Genomic DNA, 20,844 nt, shown 5'->3' on the forward strand with positions numbered 1-20,844 from the left:
CATTTGATGGTGACACCTGTAATTTAAATCTATGAAATTGCGAGCCATTGTTTCACAATGCTCACAAGAAGGGAAGTTAGTATATGAACTACTGCTGGTACTGGCTAGGGATGGGTTTAAGGAAACTCCACCTAAAAAAATAGGGAAAATAACTCCATTAGTCTGCTTATTCTTATCTTGCTGATTAAAATAAATACTCAAACTATTTAGGCTATCTAGAAATCTGCGATTATCCCCACGCGTGTTCCAGAGGTTATCTAGAAGACATTGATGGGTTTCATCAATGATGTCTAAGTAACTTAGCTTCCTAAACTTTATGCTTGCTCCATCAGGAATCACTGGCAGGAGGATTTTCCCAAAGGAAATGACTTTCTGTTGATTTTGAGACATATGTAAAGCAATCAAATAAATCATTAGTAGGATAAATAGAACAATTTTTTAATTGCTTAATTCACATTGTTCTAGTGTGGATAAAAATTCAAAATTTATTTGTTGACCAAAAGATATAGTGGTAATTTTATCACTAGTGGCTGTGAATGGATAAAACAAGTAAATAAAGGGTATTCCTAGGATTACTTTGTCAGTTAAGTTTTGGACTAAAACAAATGAGGTTTTAAAACAAACTTTATTGTGATAAACACGAACTTCGTGTAATTTATATCTAATTCGCATTTTACTACTATTTGCAGAACTCAACCATTCAGTTGTTTTTTGATAATATTGACTCGGAATTGTTCCTTCTTGGATACAATTTAGATCTGCTCATGTATCGATAAGAGTAGTAACTTCAATTTTATAATTTCCTATTATTAATTTGACACTAGCATACCATTTTTGTATATTTATCCTATTTATTATGTTTAATCTATTACTTGCTGGATCACTATTTGAGTGATCAATATATTTTTCTTGACTAAAATATTGTTCTTGATTACTTGTTTCATTATCTTCTAAGGATTTATCTGAAGATAGACTGACCATTTTAAATTTAACAAATTGTTTGCTTGGTTTTGAAAGTTGGTCTTTAATTTTTATAATTTTTTTTTTTAATAAGATCTATCTCTTGCTGTAGATATTGTAAAGTAATTTCTTTATAAATTTTACTAAATCGTTCTATAGTAGCATTAAGACTTACTATTGGTTTATTATATTAGAGTTTATTATATTGTTCTGCTAGGAGCTATTTAAGTTTTTTAACATATTGTTGTTTTAATTCGGAACCATCTATTCTATTGATTAGATCAATTAATAATTCTTCTTCTGGTAATTATTTGGTAAGTACATTTATTTTTTTGCAGCAGTTATCAGTACATCAAATCTCAATTTGATTGTTACTTGGACTCTTACTAAGAGAATGATATTCTAAAGATTTAATAATTTCTTCTTCATCGTCTGAATTACTTAGATTTTCTATCCTAAAAGTTTCCAAAATCTGTTGTTTATCATTATCAGATATTTTAAGTTGACTGATTTTTGCTTTGACTTTACATTCATTTTTGTAATATCATTTTTTACCACAGTTGTGACATGTAATATTACTTTTGTCATACTTTACATCACTGGTCGTATTTTTCTTTTTATTCTTTTGACTTTTAGGTTTTTCGTAATATTTATCTTTAGAGGATTGTAGTTTACTATTCCTAGAATATTTGTGATTTTTACTTTTGTTCTCAATCTTTTTATGATGTTTATGTTTTCTTTGTGATGGTGCTACTTGAGGTAGACTGTGTTGTTCACAAAAGTTTTCTAACTCATATTTGGCTTTATTTTTATCTTTTTGGGCTTGTTTACTAATTTTCATATCAATACACATTCTTAATCTTTCTTTTTGAATGGTACTAATAATGTCTCCAAATGTTAACTTATCATATTCAATTACTATTGTTGGTTGACTAAGGACATATCTAATTTTATGGGCAAACAAATTAGGGAGTCCGTTAATAAATTTTTCTTTTCAAAATAACTTTGTACAATCATCTCTAAGCATAACTCTAGATGTAAAAACATCTTTGTACAATCTAAAATCACTTAGAGTTGGACAATGCAAATTACTTAACTAATCATGTATTCTAAAAGTAATGTTACTGGGTTTTCCAATAAAATATTTAATTATGGTATAGATAAGAGTATTGACTCCATTCGGTGCTCCCATGCCAATATCATTATCAAAAATTGGGAGACCATTCTCATCAATTTGGACAGCATGTTTTATTTCTTCACGTGACTCATTGGTGAGATATTTATCCCACCATTCTTTTAACATTCCGGTCAAACCAGAAGTTAATATATCAATAATTTGTGGTTGATTAAGATCAGTGTTGCTCAAGTAACTATTGGCAACCATTGATATGTGATTTAGCTTTCCTAATATTTGGTGTTCATTTAAAGCATCAATATTCCACTCATATAACTTATTTGAGGAAACAGAAAATTGATTAGTTAAACTATTTTTTTCATACTTTAGGTCAGGGGGATTGGCCTAGAGTACCAATTTTTTGTGAGACTGGTAGGATTTGTTGAGGGGTTAAAAAGACGAGTTATCTCTTGGCTAGATAATTGTATTTGTAGTTGTGAAATTTCTCCATCAAAAGAAGTGGGTGAATCTTGACTAGAAGTACTAGTATCATAATTTTTTGTAATTGTGGTAACTTGGGATGCTTTTGGTTCTGACTTAATAGCTAATTTTGTGAGTATTTCTTCAATTTTTGAATATTTTGATTCTGTTTTATATTAATTCTTGATCTTTTTTCAGGAAGGTATATAAAGAGGGTTTTCTATGTTTTTACTAGATGAGTGGATGCAGTTAGATGATCCTTCCTCAATTTTAGATCTATTTTATCCAATTGTTTACTTATAGTCTTGAGACATTGATTAGCGTAAGTAATTTGTTCAACTATTTGTTTGCAATCAGATCTCTCATTTGGTAGTTTGAATGGAGATGCTGTTATAGATGAATCGTTGTAATCAATAATTATTGAATCTAAAGGAGGATGGCTAGAGGTTATGATAGTATTATCTGACTTTTTTCATTTCATTTTTGTAATAGTGTTGACTTTTTTTTATAGTAATGCTCTAAGTAATTGAAAAAATAAACTTAATTTCTGGTCTCTTCTATAAATCTTTCCCAATGAGCTATTTTTTTATATTGTTAACAAGGTGTATATTTACTAGCATATTCTATCCTTTTTTGCTTATTTTTTTGACTTAAATTCAAAAAATAATTTGTCAATATCTATATTAAAATCTTTATTTATGACACAGACAAATGGATCAACAAGGGTTGATATTCCTTCTTCAAAATCAGTTTGAGTTAGAGACCCTTGGGAGGTGTCTTCTTCTTCAAATTTTGAATGTGTAGAATAATAAAATTTACTGATTTGTGAACTTGATTCAACACCCTTTAGCTTAACTCTAGGATTAAGTAAATTTCTATCTTGCCTAGGCATAGCAATCGAATTATTTGACCATCTTAGTTCTTTAATTCTAAGAGGAGGATTTACTCTTTGTTGATCAAAACTTATCCTAACAGTATCATCTAGGTATTGTTGAATATATTCTAGGTCAATCATATCATTTTGCATTTTTTGTAGGTAACTTTTATTTTCACTAAGCCAATTGGCTGGTAACTGGATATCACTCCAGGAGATAGTTTTGGGTATTTGTATATTAGCATTAGTGCTACTTTGTATGAGTACAGTTTTATCCTTTGGACTTTTGAACAAGGCATGAATATTCAAATTAGTTTTCATACATTTATGATAAATACAGTAAATTAAGGCAATTGATTGACTTCCTTCGAGCATTTAAGTAATTGCTCCAGCAGTTTGAATATTTAAAGTTAAGACTTTCAAAATATTCTTGTCTCTTAGACTAAGAGGAAAATCAAGGTAACAGTTAAAATAAACTGGACCATTATATAAGCTTGACTCCATTAATCCTAACAGGCTGTCACTATAGAATGTGAATCTATTATCTCTTAAAGATAATAAGCTGAAGAGTTTAGTCCTTTTCTTGTAAAGGGTTTAATAGCTACTTGTACTAATCCTACATGAATATAGCTATATCCTCTTTCGAAGTGTCGTTTGACTGATTCTTTACTAAGAAGTGTGTATCTTTCTTCTTGTTTAGTAATAGCAAAAACCTGTTCTACAATTTTTACTACTTGATCAGTTCTAAAAGTATCTTCTAAAAAACTTGTTTTGTAAATTTCTTTTACTCGGATTTTGGGTATATTCCAATTTTCTAATTCTGTATTTAAATCTTGATACTCATGTTCTTCTTGATTGACTATGTCTGGAAATTCAGATAATGAAGCCATCAAGGAGCTGGCTGAAGAACTACACTTGAATAATCTATTCATTGTGCTTAATCCTAGATTTTCTTCTCTCAATATTTTAATCCTAGATTACCATGTTTAAGACCTATGTTGTATATACGCATACCCTAGTTTTAATCATATCCTTCTTACTACCTCACACTAGGACTTACACATACAGATAGATAACAACTTGGTAAAATGGATATTACCAAATTAAAAGGATCTAATAAAAAATTAGAATTCGATAAATTTTTTGTCAAAATCCATAAAAATATTCAGTTGTCTGATCATCGAGATGATGATACTGACTATCAAGATTTTTAAAAATGGTATGCTAAAGTCAGATTAATAATAAACAATTATAAAATAGAAGTTAATGCTCTTATTAACACTGGTGCAGACTTAAATTGTATCCAAGAAAGTTTGGTACCTATTAAATATTATCATAAAACAACTGAACAACTAAGCTTTGCAAATGGCAACAAGATGCAAATTAGATATAAGTTACCCAAAGTACATATTTGTCAAGATAAAGTTTATTTTAGAATTTCTTTTGTCTTAGTTCAAGACTTGACTGATAGAGTAATTTTAGGAACACATTTTATCTGCTTACTTTATTCTTTTACAATCAGTGAAGAAAGAATTATTACTAAACCTTTTCGCCAACAAGTAATGTTTAAGTTTTTAACAAAACCAGAATGAAGAGAACTAAAACAATTAAAAGATCACTCTATATTTTCATCTATTAAAATGTTAAGTCAAAAAACAAACCAATTAAAATTCCTACAAGAGAAAATTAGATATAAAAGAATCGAAGAACAACTTACAAAAAAATTTCTTAGTCAACAAATTGAAAATTTTAAAAATAAACTAGAAAAAGAGGTTTGTTCTAACCTTTCCAGTGCCTTTTGGCACCGGAAAAAATATATAGTAACTTTACCGTATATAAAAGAATTTAATGAATAACAGATTCCTTCTAAATCTAGAGATATTCAAATGAATCCAGAAGTAATGAAAATTTGTAAAAAAAAAATTAATAATTTGCTTGATAATAACATTATTCGAAAAAGTAAATTACCATGATCATGTCCAGCTTTTTACGTCAATAAAAATGCAGAAAAAGAAAGAGGAGTATCTCGATTAGTCATAAATACAAACCATTAAACATAGTATTAGAATGGATTAGATATTCAATTCCTAACAAAAAAGATTTAATCAATAGATTAAGTAAAGCAGTAATCTTTTCAAAATTTGATTTGAAAAGTAGATTCTGGCAAATTCAATTACACCCCAATGATAGGTATAAAACAGCTTTCACTACACCTTTCGGACATTGCGAATGGAATGTAATGCCTTTCGGATTAAAAAATGCCCTAAGTAAATTCTAAAATAAAATGAATGAGATATTCAACCCATTTAGTCATTTCATTATAGTATACATAGATGATGTTCTCATCTTTTCAAACTCAATTGACGAACACTGGAAACATTTAAATTCATTTCTTGACATTATTAAGCATAATGGATTAGTCATCTCTGCTGTCACGCCCTCGATTTTTAACATAAATAAATAATCCATTTCAATAAATGATCTTCACATAATATATATTATACCCAAAAGAGAATTCCTAAAAGATCACTTACAAATCAAATCCCCAAGTTTAGAGATTTACAACATTGGCACTACGGCCTGAATTCCATAGTTAGTTAAAGACAATAAGTTTAGAGGTTACATGATATCCAAAATTAAGAGAGTTCAAATGAGTTTACGATTACATCTCTTCAAAAGATCACACAAAGGATGATGGAACCACTTCTCAATGACGGCTTTCAAAAGAGATGAGGTCAAGCTTGCACACCATGCACTCCGTGTCGAGGTCCTTAAGATACACCTGAAAATGATATGTTGAGCTATACTAGCCCAGTAAAGAATTCTATACTCAAGCTATATGTAAATGTGATGAATCATGTAATGAGAATGAATGATTTCTACTAAATGAACACGAGATACAGAGGGGCACCATAATGAACTGACGGACCACGACTACGGGATTCTATACGTCATAAAGGTATCCCTAACCATTCGTACATTAAACTAAGGGTAGCATTAAACACACATCCATCTAAATAACCCACGACCGTGTCTCAAACCATTTTAAGTCTCCTCAAATGATTACCACTATTAACTTTCTCATCCCTTACCATTTACCATTCAGCCTTTTTTCATAAAAGTAAACATTCATTTTTTGATTTCCTAAAATAATTTTGAGAAATACTCTCGACCTCTACAGGTTGAACTCCGCTGATTCACTTAAATACCGAAATCCGTTGATTTGTGCTCAAATATCGGAACCGTTGATTCGCTCAGGAATACCGGGGGATTTTTATTTTTCATAAAAATCCTTTTTCCAAAACCAAATTCCTTTCTTTCCAAAAACTTCGATGAAATCAATTGTTGTTTTCCCTTTTTCAACAATTACAATCTCAAGAAATACACGGCCCAAACAACAACATGAACTTCAATAATCAGTCATAACTTCCTTCATCATGCGAGACATTCAACTGTATTAGCACACTTTGCGTTATAGTGAATTCTCTTCACCTGGGTTTCCGTATTACCACACCTTGCATTGCAGGCCCTCTAGAGTCTCCGCATTACCACACCTTGCATTGCAGGACCCTCAATTCAAAATTATCAACTTACAACATATACACAAGCATTACCAATCCATATCCAAGAAGACTACATTTTCCAAGGTCACATTCTTTCGTTCATCACCACACAATGTATTACAAACACATAAACACATCCCACTATACATTGGTAAATACTATAAGTTCACGCTATTCCTCAAAGTCAATCATGATGCCCTTTGTCCCGCACTAAACCCACAATAACTCCACGTCACACCACCCGCTAGGTTCTAAACGAGAATCTTATAGAACGAGTGTCAAAGTAACCTAGGGAGCTCAACAAGATGAAGCACTAGGATACGAGTTACCCTATTCTCATCTGGACCACAAGGCAAACCTACATCAACCAACTATGTACCTCACGATATACCTTATAGCGTACGATGTTCGATAACCTCTCTACGATATGTTTTTCCATCTCATCATTCATTACATCAAGTCATAGCACCTAACATGTATATATATCATTCATCATATCATGCGACAATGTTCACGTACTCATTCTAAGACATAGACGATGGATAGGTACCGTACTCATAGGATTTGACACGTTCCTCTTGCACGACGAGAGTTAAGGAGGTAAGTTGACCAGTGAATCACTTAAGGTACGAACAATTAAGTTTAGATGTGGTTTGGAGGTGTACAAAGAGTGTTAGAAGTGATCGGGAATCAAAACGGTTGAATCGTAAGCAACATGGGCAAATTGCCAAGAAAGCCAACGAGTATCGATACAAAAGTTTTTGTATATGGGAACATTTGGAGTATCGATACAATAATTATACGGAAACGTTACAGCAAATTCTGAAGCTACTGGAATGCAGATTTCTACGACATATCGATACACAAGCACTTATATCGATACGAGGACGTTACGAGCAGCGATTTTGTGCAAAAAGCTCAAGAGAAAATACAACACAACAACCAATGATCTAAGGCACAATTTCTACATAAAATCAACTCAGAAACACATAACAAGAGTAAGAAATCCCTACCTCAATGATTAATGATCAAAGTTCAAGCTCCAACAATCAAGCCCTAGCTTTCCAAGCATCCTAAATCCTCCAAGAACAAGTTCTAGCATGAACCCATGTGATCGAAGGCTCGAATTACACATAGGGGATGCATTGAAGGTCGAAGTATGAAGGTGTTGAGGTCGATTGGTGTGTTTTGAGCTCAAGGAGCAAGAGAGAGAGAGAGAGAGAGAGAGAGAGAGAGAGAGAGAGAGGGGGCCGGGAGATGAGAGAGAGGGAGAGTTGGGATTTTTGATTCCCTACACACACACACACACCCCCCATATATACTCCTATATCCTTTAATCACACACCCACTCCCTCAAGTTTTAATTATATCATTTCAATCCCTAATTCCAATAGCCACCAAATAAACCATATTCTCCTAATTGGCCAATTAATAAACATTTCAATAATTAAAATTTTACAGGTCTCTACACCCTACCCTCCTTAAAGAAATTTCGTCCGTGAAATTTACTAAACCAAGTCCAGCCAAACATGCAACACATCAACATACTCCAATCGTAATACTATCCATCATGCAATAATTCAATAACCATCAAAATCTATATCAAATGTTCATATCAATCAACCACAACAAACTCGAGTATATCTTTCTAACTTCGTCCTCCCTTTCTCATGTAAACTCGCGCTAACGGCATCGCCATACCTCTCAACACTTGACTACGCAAATTTAGGATACGAATCGAATTCTCACCATGGGACACGTTGGCTTCTAACTCAAGTTTGGACCTTTCTAACTCGTGCAATGATTCGGCTCGTACGTACTTAATATCCGTATTTACAACGCATCACAAATACTCAAAAGTTTTCGGCGGCACTTCCAAACAGTACTTACTCTTTTTTTTTATACACGATTATCTATCTTGGCATGGAGATCTTACCTCTAAATATGACCCGATAGTCCAATTGACTTTTCGAGATTTCCATTTAGAAGGTGCGGTGATCAAGCACCTCTTCTAACTGGATCTCTTAGGTTGTCGCTTGGTTATCCAAAAGACATGCGTCATATCCGATACCTAACCTCTCTTTTTAGCGATGAACGCTTCTTTTTCTTCTTGAGACGAGACACGCTTCAATGTGGCGGTATATTACATATACGTGAATCTTCCCACTTTGAGTGACAATGGGTGACGACAACACGCGGTCAACTCAATTCTTTGATTATCCCAAATGAGACAAACGAGCTCCAAAACTCAAACAAAGCTAATCAAGAATACAAGAACGGTAATAAGGTACCCGAATCTAAAGGACGAATGAGATCTTTAGAATGGTGAGACAACAAACTCATTGTACAAACTCATGATAATCCGAGGAATCTTAAAACAACCGATCATAAGTTTACTGAGGACGAACACAAAATAATGAAACAGATCCCCAGTATTAATCCATCTCACACAAGGTTGAAAATTGGTCCAATGCCAGATTTGTGCAATACTTTTAACAAATTGAAACTGAGCATTACAGATTGAACCATTATATGCCTTCCGAGTTGAGGAACCACAACAGAGTCGAATGGCACTGAGGACAACTATCACAAGTGATTTCGAATTGAATGGAACCAACAAATAGATATCAAGAAATATGCCATCGCAAGATTTGGCTCGAATTTCAACGTGAGAATTTGTGTAGGATGGTACATTCCAACAAATAAAACTGATAGTTGCAACGAGGAAACTCAAACCAACTAATTAGGTCTAGACTAGCAAATAGATACAAGGCGAATATGGGCAACAACAGTATCAATTCCCAACTTAACGACACCAAAGAATTTGTATATTATAAAGTATGTGACCACAGATTGGGTTTAATAGATTAAAGTAGCAACACAAGAACTTGCGCAGAACAACAGTGACAGACGAACAGACTGATAATCGCAACAGAGGGATCTCAACTGACCAACGAAAGTTTTATCTCAAGCAGAATAATGTCAGAATAAAACATAGAATGAAATACAAGAAACGGTCACCAACAGCAATACCAAGTGTGTTGTGGGGTGCTTCGCCGCAAGATTTTGAATATTCTCAAGAAAAGCTAGGAATGGATTGTGTGATAATTGACTTAAATGTCAAGAGCTATAATAGGTCAACAGTACGACAAACTTACGGGAAAATAGATTACGATACAATTCCAACTAGATTTCAGCTAGGCCAACGGAAAAATAAATAAATAAGGAAACGACTCTCATGGGATCACGTTCGAATATCACCAACTAGCATGGACTCAACCAACCTCTTCCCAAATCAGATAAATCATCGATATATGTAAACTAAAGAGGCCCAAGACAACACATCAATTTGGAATGACTAACGAATGAGTTGAACAATAAAGGAAAGAAGATACCTCAAACAAAACGTTTCTGGGAGCAAGAGAGAATGGTAGGGGATAGTAGTTCAGCCGTGGAATTGCATTTGTTGCTGTTTCAGTGTACATTTATCCTGCTGCGCTGAACTCGACTCACCTTGTACTCCCAATCCCAAAGAACATTTCTCGCGAAGTGGCCAGGTTTACGACAGACATAACAAAGCCTATCAAGCTGAGAGACTCCTTGATTCCCAGATAAAGTAGGTGGCCTAAGGTTAATTTGGTTCAGCGAAGACTAATTTGGTTCCCTTAGTCTTTTCCCTTCTTGGCTTCGAAAATTCCCTGGTGACATGCTCACTTTAACGGTCGGTTGCCCTTGTGTATTCGGGGTTTGCGGCTGGCTAACACTCTGTGGACAATTTCTCATGAAATGGTCGAGCCTCGCACAAGTAAAACAAGATCTTTGACGCTACGGACATTGGGCACGAGTATGACTAGGTTGACCACAAGATGACACATAATCTGACATTTGAGTAAAACTCCTGGAGTCTCGGTATGAGAAGGTGGCTTAAGGCCCTGAATAGAGTAACTTGGTCCCCTTGGTTTCTTTCTTCCTGAACTCTGAACACTCCCTGAAGATGAGTTCGCGCTAATGACTCGATATCTAGTTTCACTCGCATTTACACCCCTCTACGCACCCTCCAGAATCTCAACACCCTTCGCACGCTCAACGATCTCTGGAAACTTCATCTCATCTCTAGTACGGTGATTAACCTCATTCTGCCCCGTATGCACTACGACTCTGGTAGTCATGATTCCTGGTTTCACCCCACCTAACTTCACATCTCGAAGACATCTTACTACGAAAACATAAGAAAGAAGGTCATCAACATTAGTCACACTGCTACATGATGCAAATCTCCAACCTTTCCAGCATGAATAACAACACTACGCCATTCTACTGTAACATAAATGCAATGCCATATCAACATACTGACTTATTCATGAAAGTACACATGTGTTTTGAAAACGAATGCAATGATTTTATTTTGAACCCATGAGACTAAAAATCTCCCCACAGTCTCAAAGTATTCAAACCTAAATGCTCTGATACCAATTTGTCACGCCCTCCATTTTCAACATAAATAAATAATCCATTTCAATAAACAATCTTCACATAATATATATTATACCCAAAAGAGAATTCCCAAAAGATCACTTACAAACCAAGTCCCCAAGTTTAGAGATTTACAACATTGGCACTACGGCCTGAATTCCATAGTTAGTTAAAGGCAGTAAGTTTAGAGGTTACATGATATCCAAAGTTAAAAGGGTTCAAATGAATTTACGATTACATCTCTTCAAAAGATCACACAAAGGATGATGGAACCACTTCTCAATGACGGCTTTCAAAAGAGATGAGGTCAAGCTTGCACACCATGCACTCCATGTCAAGGTCCTTGAGATACACCTGAAAATGATAGGTTGAGCTACACTAGCCCAGTAGAAAATTCTATATATACTCAAGCTATATGTAATTATGATGAATCATGCAATGAGAATGAATGATTTCTACTAAACGAACACGAGATACAGAGGGGCACCATAATGAACCAATGGACCACAACTACAGGATTTTATACGTCATAAAGGTATCCCTAACCATTCGTATATCAAACTAAAGGCAACATTAAACACACATCCATCTAAATAACCCACGACAGTTGGTCTTCAAATATCATTTATCACTTGTAATTTTCTCTTCTTTTGTCAGGGTGTTGCTAAGTCATTGTTTTCCTTCCCTCTTACTAGATGGATTGGAAACAACGCACGCACACCTTTTAGCACATGTAGCCATTTGGCATAAGCAATTTTCTTTACCCTTTTGTTTTCTTTTTCTTTTCCTCCTATGGAATCCCCTTGTAGGCTGTATATTTGGTTAGCCTTTTTTTTCAATTTCAAGCTGGTTTATCCAAAAAAAAAAAAGTCTCCTCAAATGATTACCACTATTAACTTTCTCATCCCTTACCATTTACCATCCAGCCTCTTTTCATAAAAAAAAACATTCATTTTTTGATTTCCTAAAATTATTTTGAGAAATACTCTCGACCTCTACGGGTCGAGCTCCGTTGAATCAATTGAATACCGAAATCCGTTGATTTATGCCCAAATAACGAAACCATTGATTCGCTCAGGAATACCGGAGGATTTTTCATAAAAATCATTTTTCCAAAACCAAGTTCCTTTCTTTTCAAAAACTTTGATGAAATCAATTATTGTTTTCCCTTTTTCAACAATTACAATCTCAAGAAATACAAGGCCCAAACAACAACATGAACTTCAATAATCAGTCATAACTTCCTTCATCATGCGAGACATTCAACTATATTACCACACCTTACGTTACAGTGAATTCTCTCGACCTGGATTTCCGCATTACCACACCTTGCGTTGCGAGCCCTCTAGAGTCTCCGAATTACCACACCTTGCATTGCAGAACCCTCAATTCAAAATTATCAACTTACACATATACACAAGCATTACCAATCCATATCCAAGAAGACTACATTTTCCAAGGTCACATTCTTTCATTGATCATCACACAATGTATTACAAACCCATAAACACGTCCCACTATACATTGGTAAATACTACACGTTCACGCTATCCTCAAAAGTCAATCATGACGTCCTTCGTCGTGCACTGAACCCACAATGACTCCACAACACACCACCCGCTAGGTTCTAAATGAGAATCTTATAGAACGAGTGTCAAACAAACCTAGGGAGCTCAACAAGATGATGCACGAGGATACGAGTTATCCTATTCTCATCTAGACCACTAGGCAAACCCCCATCAACCAACTATGCACCCCACGATATTCCTTATAGCCTACGATGTTTGATAACCTCTCTACGATATGTTTGTCCATCTCATCATTCATCATATCATGCCACAATGTTCACGTACTCATTCTAAGACATAAACGATGGATAGGTACCGTACTCATAGGATTTGACACGTTCCTGTTGCATGACGAGAGTCAAGGAGATAAGTTGACCAATGAATCACTTAAGGTACGAACAATTAAGTTTAGACGTGGTTTGGAGGTGTTCAAAGAGTGTTAGAAGTGATCGAAAATCAAAACGATCAAATTGTAAGCAACATGGGCAAATTGCCCAGAAAGCCAAGGAGTTTTTGTATCGATACAATAATTATTGAATCGATATGGAGATGTTACAATAGATTCTGAAGCTACTGGAATGCAGATTTCTATGACTTATCGATACGCAAGCACTTGTATCGATACAGGGATGTTACGAGCAGCGATTTTGTGCAGAAAACTCAAGAGAAAGTACAACATAACAACCAATGATCTAAGGCACGATTTCTACATGAAATCAACTCATAAACACATAGCAAGAGTAAGAAATCCCTACCTCAATGATCAATGATTGAAGTTCAAGCTCCAAGCATTTTTTACCCATGAAAGTGGGCGCGTCGCATTGCTCCAAGCATTTTTTTCCCTATTACACATATAGACCTCACGAAAAAAAAATTGATCATATAGAACTCACTCAAATTTTTTACCCATGGTTTCAAAGTTATAGAAGCAAGCACCCATGGTATTTTTGCCAAACCACAACACAAACTAATTAACTAATTCAATCACAAAATCAAAAAGCCACCACCCAATCTTTGGGCCTTGAGTAGCCTCAGGTTTATGCCTTCACAGATGGAGGCAGAGGACTCTCAACCATACTGTCAGAAAGTGACGTGCATCTCATTTGATGCAATCCGTCACCTACAGGAAGTCTCCCATTGCACAATGCAGCTGAAAATATAGAATACAACGACAATATTTGTGATTTTCTATTCTTGATTAATGAAGTTTGACATGATTTACATAGGTCATGCCTAAACTAAGTGCATGCTTGCTCAAGTGTGTTGCCAGCTTTCGCGTAGTGATGGTTTTGACATGTAATTCTAGGCTTCAATTCATTTGGTCACACACTCACCTAAAATTGTTTTCTATTTAAATAAAAATTGAAAACCAATTGCACAGCGATCAAAAGGCTCATGTGTGCAATTTTTTGTTCGTCTTCCAAATGAATTTTTTTGGAAAAGCAACAGCCCCAAACAGCGTAGCGTTAGAAACTCATTCCACGATCATAGGGTGGCAAGAAACTCAAGCGAAAACCAAGGATATCAAAGATATAGGACTTACCGTCACTGCTATTTTCGTCCACGATACTACATTTCTCACGGGCATTTCATCAAACACTTCGTACGCATACCTTAGCTCACTACATAAACATGAGTTTGGTTACACTCACAATGGGAAGGAATGAAAAAGAGGACATGAAAAATGCACTGGAACAAAAAATTGGAAAGTAAAGCATTCGATTAAAGCAAGCAACCGAATTAGTCAATGAATTCAATAGCCTCCCATAATCAGAATTCAGTGAAACTACCACCAAACTAACGTCCACCAGAAAAAGAAAAAAAAACCTAATCTTTTCCTTTCATTTCCCCAATTCCCTCAAAACCCAATCAAATGCCAAACATTAGTTATCAAAAAATAAGCAAGGGTTACACCAACTGCAACGCAAAAACCCTAACATCAAGACAGTCAAAAATACTGCTTCTGGAAGAACCAGAATACCAAACTAACAAACATTGGAAAAAATTCAAACTTTTTATTTTTATTTATTTATTAAGGAATTCAACATGAAATCAGGTTTACAGCCCAAAATTTTTGGACGATGGAGCGAACAATCAGGCTGAAACAGAAGCAGAAAAAAATGAAGGGCAAAGATCAGAGCGGAGAATTACTGGCATTGCCATAGCCGACCATGAGAACATGGGAGGAGGTGGGGATGTACTTGCGAAAGAAGGGGCAGAGGGCGGAGTAACGCTGGTACCAGACGATGGACGGTGGCGGATGGCTGCTAGGAATGATCAGACACAAATAGATCATCAAAATAAAATCGGATATCCAAAAAAATAGTGTGTGTGTGTGTGTGAGAGAGAGAGAGAGAGAGAGAGAGAGAGAGAGAGAGAGAAAGAGAGAATTGACCTCCAAAATTGTTTAAACCCGAAACCCACACGCAAGAGGAGGTCAAATCCGAAACCCAATCGCCGATCAAGGCGTTGATGACCTCCAAAATCGAAACCCAATCGCTGATCAAGGCATTGATGACCTTCAAAATCGCTTTTGTGTTGGAGTTCGAGACATTGAGTTTCGGATCATCATCGGCCATCAGCCTCGATAGGGTTGAGTGCGAGGATCATCGGCGGGCCCGTTGGACCTTGAAACTGGTTGAACCCACACCGGCAAAACTTCTTTTCTTTTGGAATCAGGCTATTGATTTGGGATTTTGATTTTGGGTTTCATGTGTGGAGAAGATTGCATAGAAGAGGATTTGTGGGTTTTCAGTTTGAGAGAAGAAGGATTTGTGGAGTGTGTGTGTGTGTGTGTGTGTGAGAGAGAGAGAGAGAGAGAGAGAGAGGGGGGGTTCCGATGTACTCTGGAGAATGAGAATATACGTAGTAATAAGTAATTGGAAAAAGTGAGATTTAAATTTTGAACGAAGATTACCGTATTTATCTTTGTCCAAACAATGTAAGTTATTTACTAAATTGCCATTAGTTTGTATGTGAAGGGTGGAGAAATTTGGGCTGTTGGATTTGTTTGTATGAATAGATAAAATTTGTGTCAGAGAGAAATCTGAACCGTTGAGAAGGAATATTCCTAAATATACCCGTCCTGTTTTATAATATAGATATATATATATATATATATATATATATATACAGATATATATATATATAGGTGTGTGTGTGTGTGTGTCGGCTGGGTTAAATTTGTGGGTTTCAACTTCAATTTGTTGATTGAATTTGATTTATGGGTTTAATTTTAAGGTTTGATTTGGTTTTTAAGTTTGATTTTGTATTTGTGGGTTGAGGTTTGTGGACTGGTTTTGTTTTCTCTGTTGAATCAATTGGGTTTGTTTTCTTGTGGAAGGCCATGCGGAAGGCCACGAATAGAGGGTTTTGATGGATTTATGCAGAGAGAGAGAGAGAGAGAAAGAGAGAGAGAAAAGGGAGGATTGATTTGGTACAAAGGGCATTTTTGTCCAAAAAGTTGCTGACATGTGACCTCCCAGCAAACAGTTCTGAGACCGAAGGGTGTTACTTGGGTAACGGGAATAGGTGAAGGGGTCTCCATTGGCACTTTTAAATGTGAGGGGGTGTTTACAAGAAAAGAGCGATAGTTGAGGGGGTGTTATGTACTTTCACCATTTTATAGAACGGAAACCTTGTTGATTGGAGGTTTGAATGTTGTAGCGCCTAGGGGTAGGCTATTGCAGCGGTGTGAAAGAACGCGTATCTGGTCTCAATCTTCCTCTTCGTGTCCTTTCTGTTGCGCGATTTCTTCCTCTTCATGCCCTTTATGATATATGCGCGATTTCCTGGTCGCGAGATTTCTCCCTCTTAAACATAAAAGGTACTCTCTCTCTCTCACACACACACACACACACACACACAAAACCATTGTTATATGTCTAGATGGGGGTCGGACTAATTCCCCTTACCGACTGGTTGTGTCCCACCTTCGTGGCAGCAATCGGTGTTGTCGAAATTATCGGCCTATTCCATTGAGGGATGAAACCCTCTCTATCCCTAAAGTTTGTGTGTGGTACTTGAGATACTCGAAGAAATTAAACTTTTTTTTCCTTTTGTTACAGGGAACATCAAACTGAAGTTTAAAAAATTAATACAAAGGTTAAAGTGGTACTTATAAAATAGCTAGAAATCAAGATTAAATGCGAACCACATTACAAGTTAGTGCAACAACTATGGAGCTTCTAAATCCAAACCATATACATCTGATCTGAGGACAACTTTAATATCTAAGATTGTAAGCACACCTAAACCTAATCAATAGTTTTAGAATGGTCACACTACAATATTTCGAATCATAGTATTATCTTCGACTTCTCAAAATACTAGTACGCAACCAATCAGTAAACATGACCACCACCACCACCAACTTTTTCCACCACGACACATCACTACCCCTAGCCTTGCACCTTGCACAACTGCTCCTAACCTAACTTTGCATCATCTAGGCCTCGCTGTCATTGCTCAATGTTCTAGGTATCACTTATTTTTCAAAATTTAAACCTTTTTGTCGGGTCCTCTTCTATTTTAGTTGCGATCAACACCGATCGTCCGATATTGATCTCTACCAACACTCACATCCAAAATCCGTGATCCCTTGTAAGGTTTACTTTTTAATTTTTCTTAATGACGTCCCTGTTTAATGCCTGCTTGGGGTATCTCTCTTATACTTAATTTTCTTGAAACCTTTTTGTTTCATAAATTCTTAAAACTTTTGTTTATTGAATAAAAGCTGAGGCAGTGTTCATTTTTTACATTCACCCACTTATCCGCAACAAAATGATGATAGTGCGGAATGCAGTGCTTTCCAGTGATGCGGAATCTGAATGTCATGGTAAATTCTTATCTGATTCTTGTGGTATCATCTATTATGTTCGTATTTATCACCTACTTTACTTGGCAGGTTCAATGGACTGGGAATTTTCTTCCCTGGAGGCATCTTCCAGTTCTAGCATATATGATCATCGCGTTGAACATTTAGATTCCTATGACATATCTAAATTTGATGGAGGAAAGCTAGAACAGTTGGCTAAAGCCAGGAATATAGGTGTTCTAGAAATGAATCCAGAAGATGAGGTGGAAGGGGAAATTATTTTTCACCAGCATAGGCTGCTCTGCAATTTTGTTGTGAGAAAGAGCAATAGTGGTCTCTGTTTTGCCCCATTTTGCACTCACGTAACTAGTTTTCGTTTAACTCATTTCTTTTAAGGGATTTGTAAGCATGTAATTTGGAAACTGTCGTTGATACTCTAAATTATCATGTTTTTCCTTCCATGTAGACATCGTGCTATATCATTTTTAATTTTCATGTGTTGTCCATGTACATGTAGATGATTTAATTTGCAAGGTCATAAAGGGTCTACCACAGGAGATTGATGCCATTGCAAAGCAACAGTGCGATGCTATACTTGTCAACCAGTATCTTTTTAAGCTTAGAGAAATGAAAAAATGAGGAAGGAAAGAGAGAAGGCACAAGGAAGCCTAGGCTGTGCTAGCTATTGCAACTGATGCCGCTGCAGCTTCATTGAGGATCTCTTCGCAAAGGAAAGATGCGCCCAATGAAGAGGTTGTATATCATGTCCCTTCTAAAGCTAACATGTTATTATGATTTATTCATTTGAACATTGGCATCATCATCTGCATATCCTCTTCATACTTGATTCTATTTTGTGCAGAACCTGTTGAAAGTGAACCATTCCACTGGAAGACCTGGGCTTTACTCTCAGCAAATGCCACGGGCGAAGGAGACACTTCAAAGTTGGTTGTTCCACTGGTTTCATCATAAATAAAATATGATTTTGGAGCAATCTCAGGTTTTTTTAAAGAACATCCAAGGACTTGTGACATCTGCCATTTGCTGACGGTCTGAGACATTTCTCAACCAGATCGTAGTGTGTTCGAGTTGCAAGGTTTTTGACCTAGACTCCACAACTGTTGAAAAGCTAATGATATCTTGGTGGGTTTTAACTTTTTTTTTTCCCTTGTTCTTACAGGTTGCGATTTATTTGGATTGCTATCATAGTGTTAAAATTCTATGGGTCCATGGAACTATGAATTATGCGAGGATTTATTGTCATCAAGAAGTTCTGGAACTTTACCCAAAAAAAGAAGTTCTGGTACTCCAATTATGAATTCTTTGGAAAAGTCCACAATGTGGTTTATGTGGTGGCAGTGCTGGTCCTCTTAGGAAGTCAACTGATGGTCAATGGGTCAGTGCCTTATGTGCTGAGATAAAACTTATTAATTATTTTGTTGATAATTCATTAGGTGAAAGAAGGTGTTTTACCTATAGTTTCCTTACTCTAGTTGGAATGTATTTAAACTTGTTCCTTTTTTTCTTTTTTTTATGTTGTAGTGGGTTTTATAAACTACATTTAGAAGGGGACGAGTGAATTTTGTTGAGGGAATAGTATGTGAATGTGCTTGGAGTACCATTTACAATAAAAATGGAATTTTGTCGTGCATTTCATTGCTACGAAAAAAGGTGGTGATGAATACTTCCTCCATCCCACAAATATAGTCTACCACGAAAAGGTGTGCAATTTTAAGATAAAAAAACAAAGTACTTATGTGCATAATTTTTTTTGTATTTTTTTGGCACAAAATAGAGATTTAATCTTTAATTTGGTGTCAAGAAATTTTAAAACTATGCATGGAAGTACTTTGTTTTTTATTCGAAAATTTCACACCTTTTGCTATGGACTATCTTTGCGGGCCAGAGGGAGTAGTTTTTTTGCAATGGTTTAAAAACATTGGGAATAAGCTGGAATTTGTAAGCTATTTTTGCTGTCTTTGGTCCATACGTCAAAGATCATGTGATAATGATACTTACCTTTGTTGTAATGGAACAAACTCCAGGAGTCAGTCTTGAAGGGGAGTGTTGTTTGTTACATCTGTCATCGCAAACAAGGTGTCTGCATAAAGGTGAAGATTGCCATATGAGTTTCTTTTTCTATCTTCTTCCTATCTCCGTCTAGATTTTGAGAATATACTTAGATTAAGGTACGTAATTGTTACATCAACTTCAGTTTTCATGGTCCGCAATGCAATTATGGCCACTGTCAGAGCACTTTTCACCCCACTTGTGCTAGAACTGCTTTTTGTTACATGAATATGAAGACAAGTGGTAGCAAGTTGCAACACAAGGCACATTGAAATGGTATAGGGTTTGTTGGCTTGTTGACTAAATTAGTGTAACTAACTAAAATAATCAGTTCATTTCTATATAGTAGATTTTCCTTTTTTCATTACGTTATAATTTTCTTTGAGTAATGTAAGATTTGTGTGGTCCCTTGTCTGTTTGTTGGCTTTCAATGTATGTGGTTTTCTATACTGCTATTGTTGCTTATTCTCCCCTTGATTTGTGTTTAAGCTTATTGGAAATTGAAATGCAAGACATACTATGGAGTCTTAGAGTATATCTCTTCCATTCACTTGTGAGGCTTCAATTCGTAAGTATTCTCTTATTATGCAGAGCCCTGGCTGGTGGTGCTTAGATTTGTACTTATGTTATTATATGTAGAGCCTTGGCTGGTGGTGCTTAGTTTTGTGCTGATTTAGTTGACATTGGCTCATATTGTGATTGTTGCTGTAAAAATTGTGAAGTATTAACTCTTTAAGGACACATTTTATTTTTAATAGGCCTTGGGCTACTGGTCACTGAAAAAGTGATTCCAAATAGAGGGTTACTAGCTACCAAGGAAGGAATTTGTAAAAATATTGTTTAACAACGTAGCTTTGATGGGCCTAAAATATATAATGCTCTTATTCAAAAGAAAGGCCTAATTCATATGGTAAGTCGAGTATTGA

The 20,844-nt window shown here is 35.6% G+C and overlaps 3 long non-coding RNA genes across 4 annotated transcripts in view; 2 read left to right on the forward strand and 1 right to left on the reverse strand.

Annotated features, from left to right (window-relative positions):
• The window catches only part of LOC131303748 (uncharacterized), a 27,877-nt gene extending 8,751 nt beyond the window's left edge, over positions 1–19,126 (forward strand). The window contains exons 4-8 of the long non-coding RNA XR_009192175.1: positions 17,768–17,869; positions 17,939–18,181; positions 18,366–18,601; positions 18,711–18,944; positions 19,029–19,126. This is a non-coding gene — a long non-coding RNA (uncharacterized LOC131303748). The remainder of the gene's footprint in view (positions 1–17,767; positions 17,870–17,938; positions 18,182–18,365; positions 18,602–18,710; positions 18,945–19,028) is intronic.
• On the reverse strand, positions 13,841–15,520 carry LOC131303749 (uncharacterized). 2 transcript variants are annotated; one of them, XR_009192177.1, is made up of 4 exons: positions 15,428–15,520; positions 15,184–15,296; positions 14,576–14,654; positions 13,841–14,182 (listed from the first exon to the last, which is right to left on the reverse strand). It is a non-coding gene; the product is annotated as an uncharacterized LOC131303749 (long non-coding RNA). The 2 variants fall into 2 exon arrangements; XR_009192176.1 differs by having other exon boundaries at positions 13,841–14,654.
• A 77-nt stretch (positions 19,127–19,203) lies between the features above and the next one.
• LOC131303750 (uncharacterized) lies at positions 19,204–20,335 on the forward strand. Its single transcript, XR_009192178.1, has 3 exons — positions 19,204–19,807; positions 19,894–19,959; positions 20,064–20,335. It is a non-coding gene; the product is annotated as an uncharacterized LOC131303750 (long non-coding RNA).
• Positions 20,336–20,844: the final 509 nt, after the last annotated feature.

This window comes from Rhododendron vialii, chromosome 10a (assembly GCF_030253575.1).
Source record: "Rhododendron vialii isolate Sample 1 chromosome 10a, ASM3025357v1".
Lineage (NCBI taxonomy): Eukaryota > Viridiplantae > Streptophyta > Magnoliopsida > Ericales > Ericaceae > Rhododendron > Rhododendron vialii.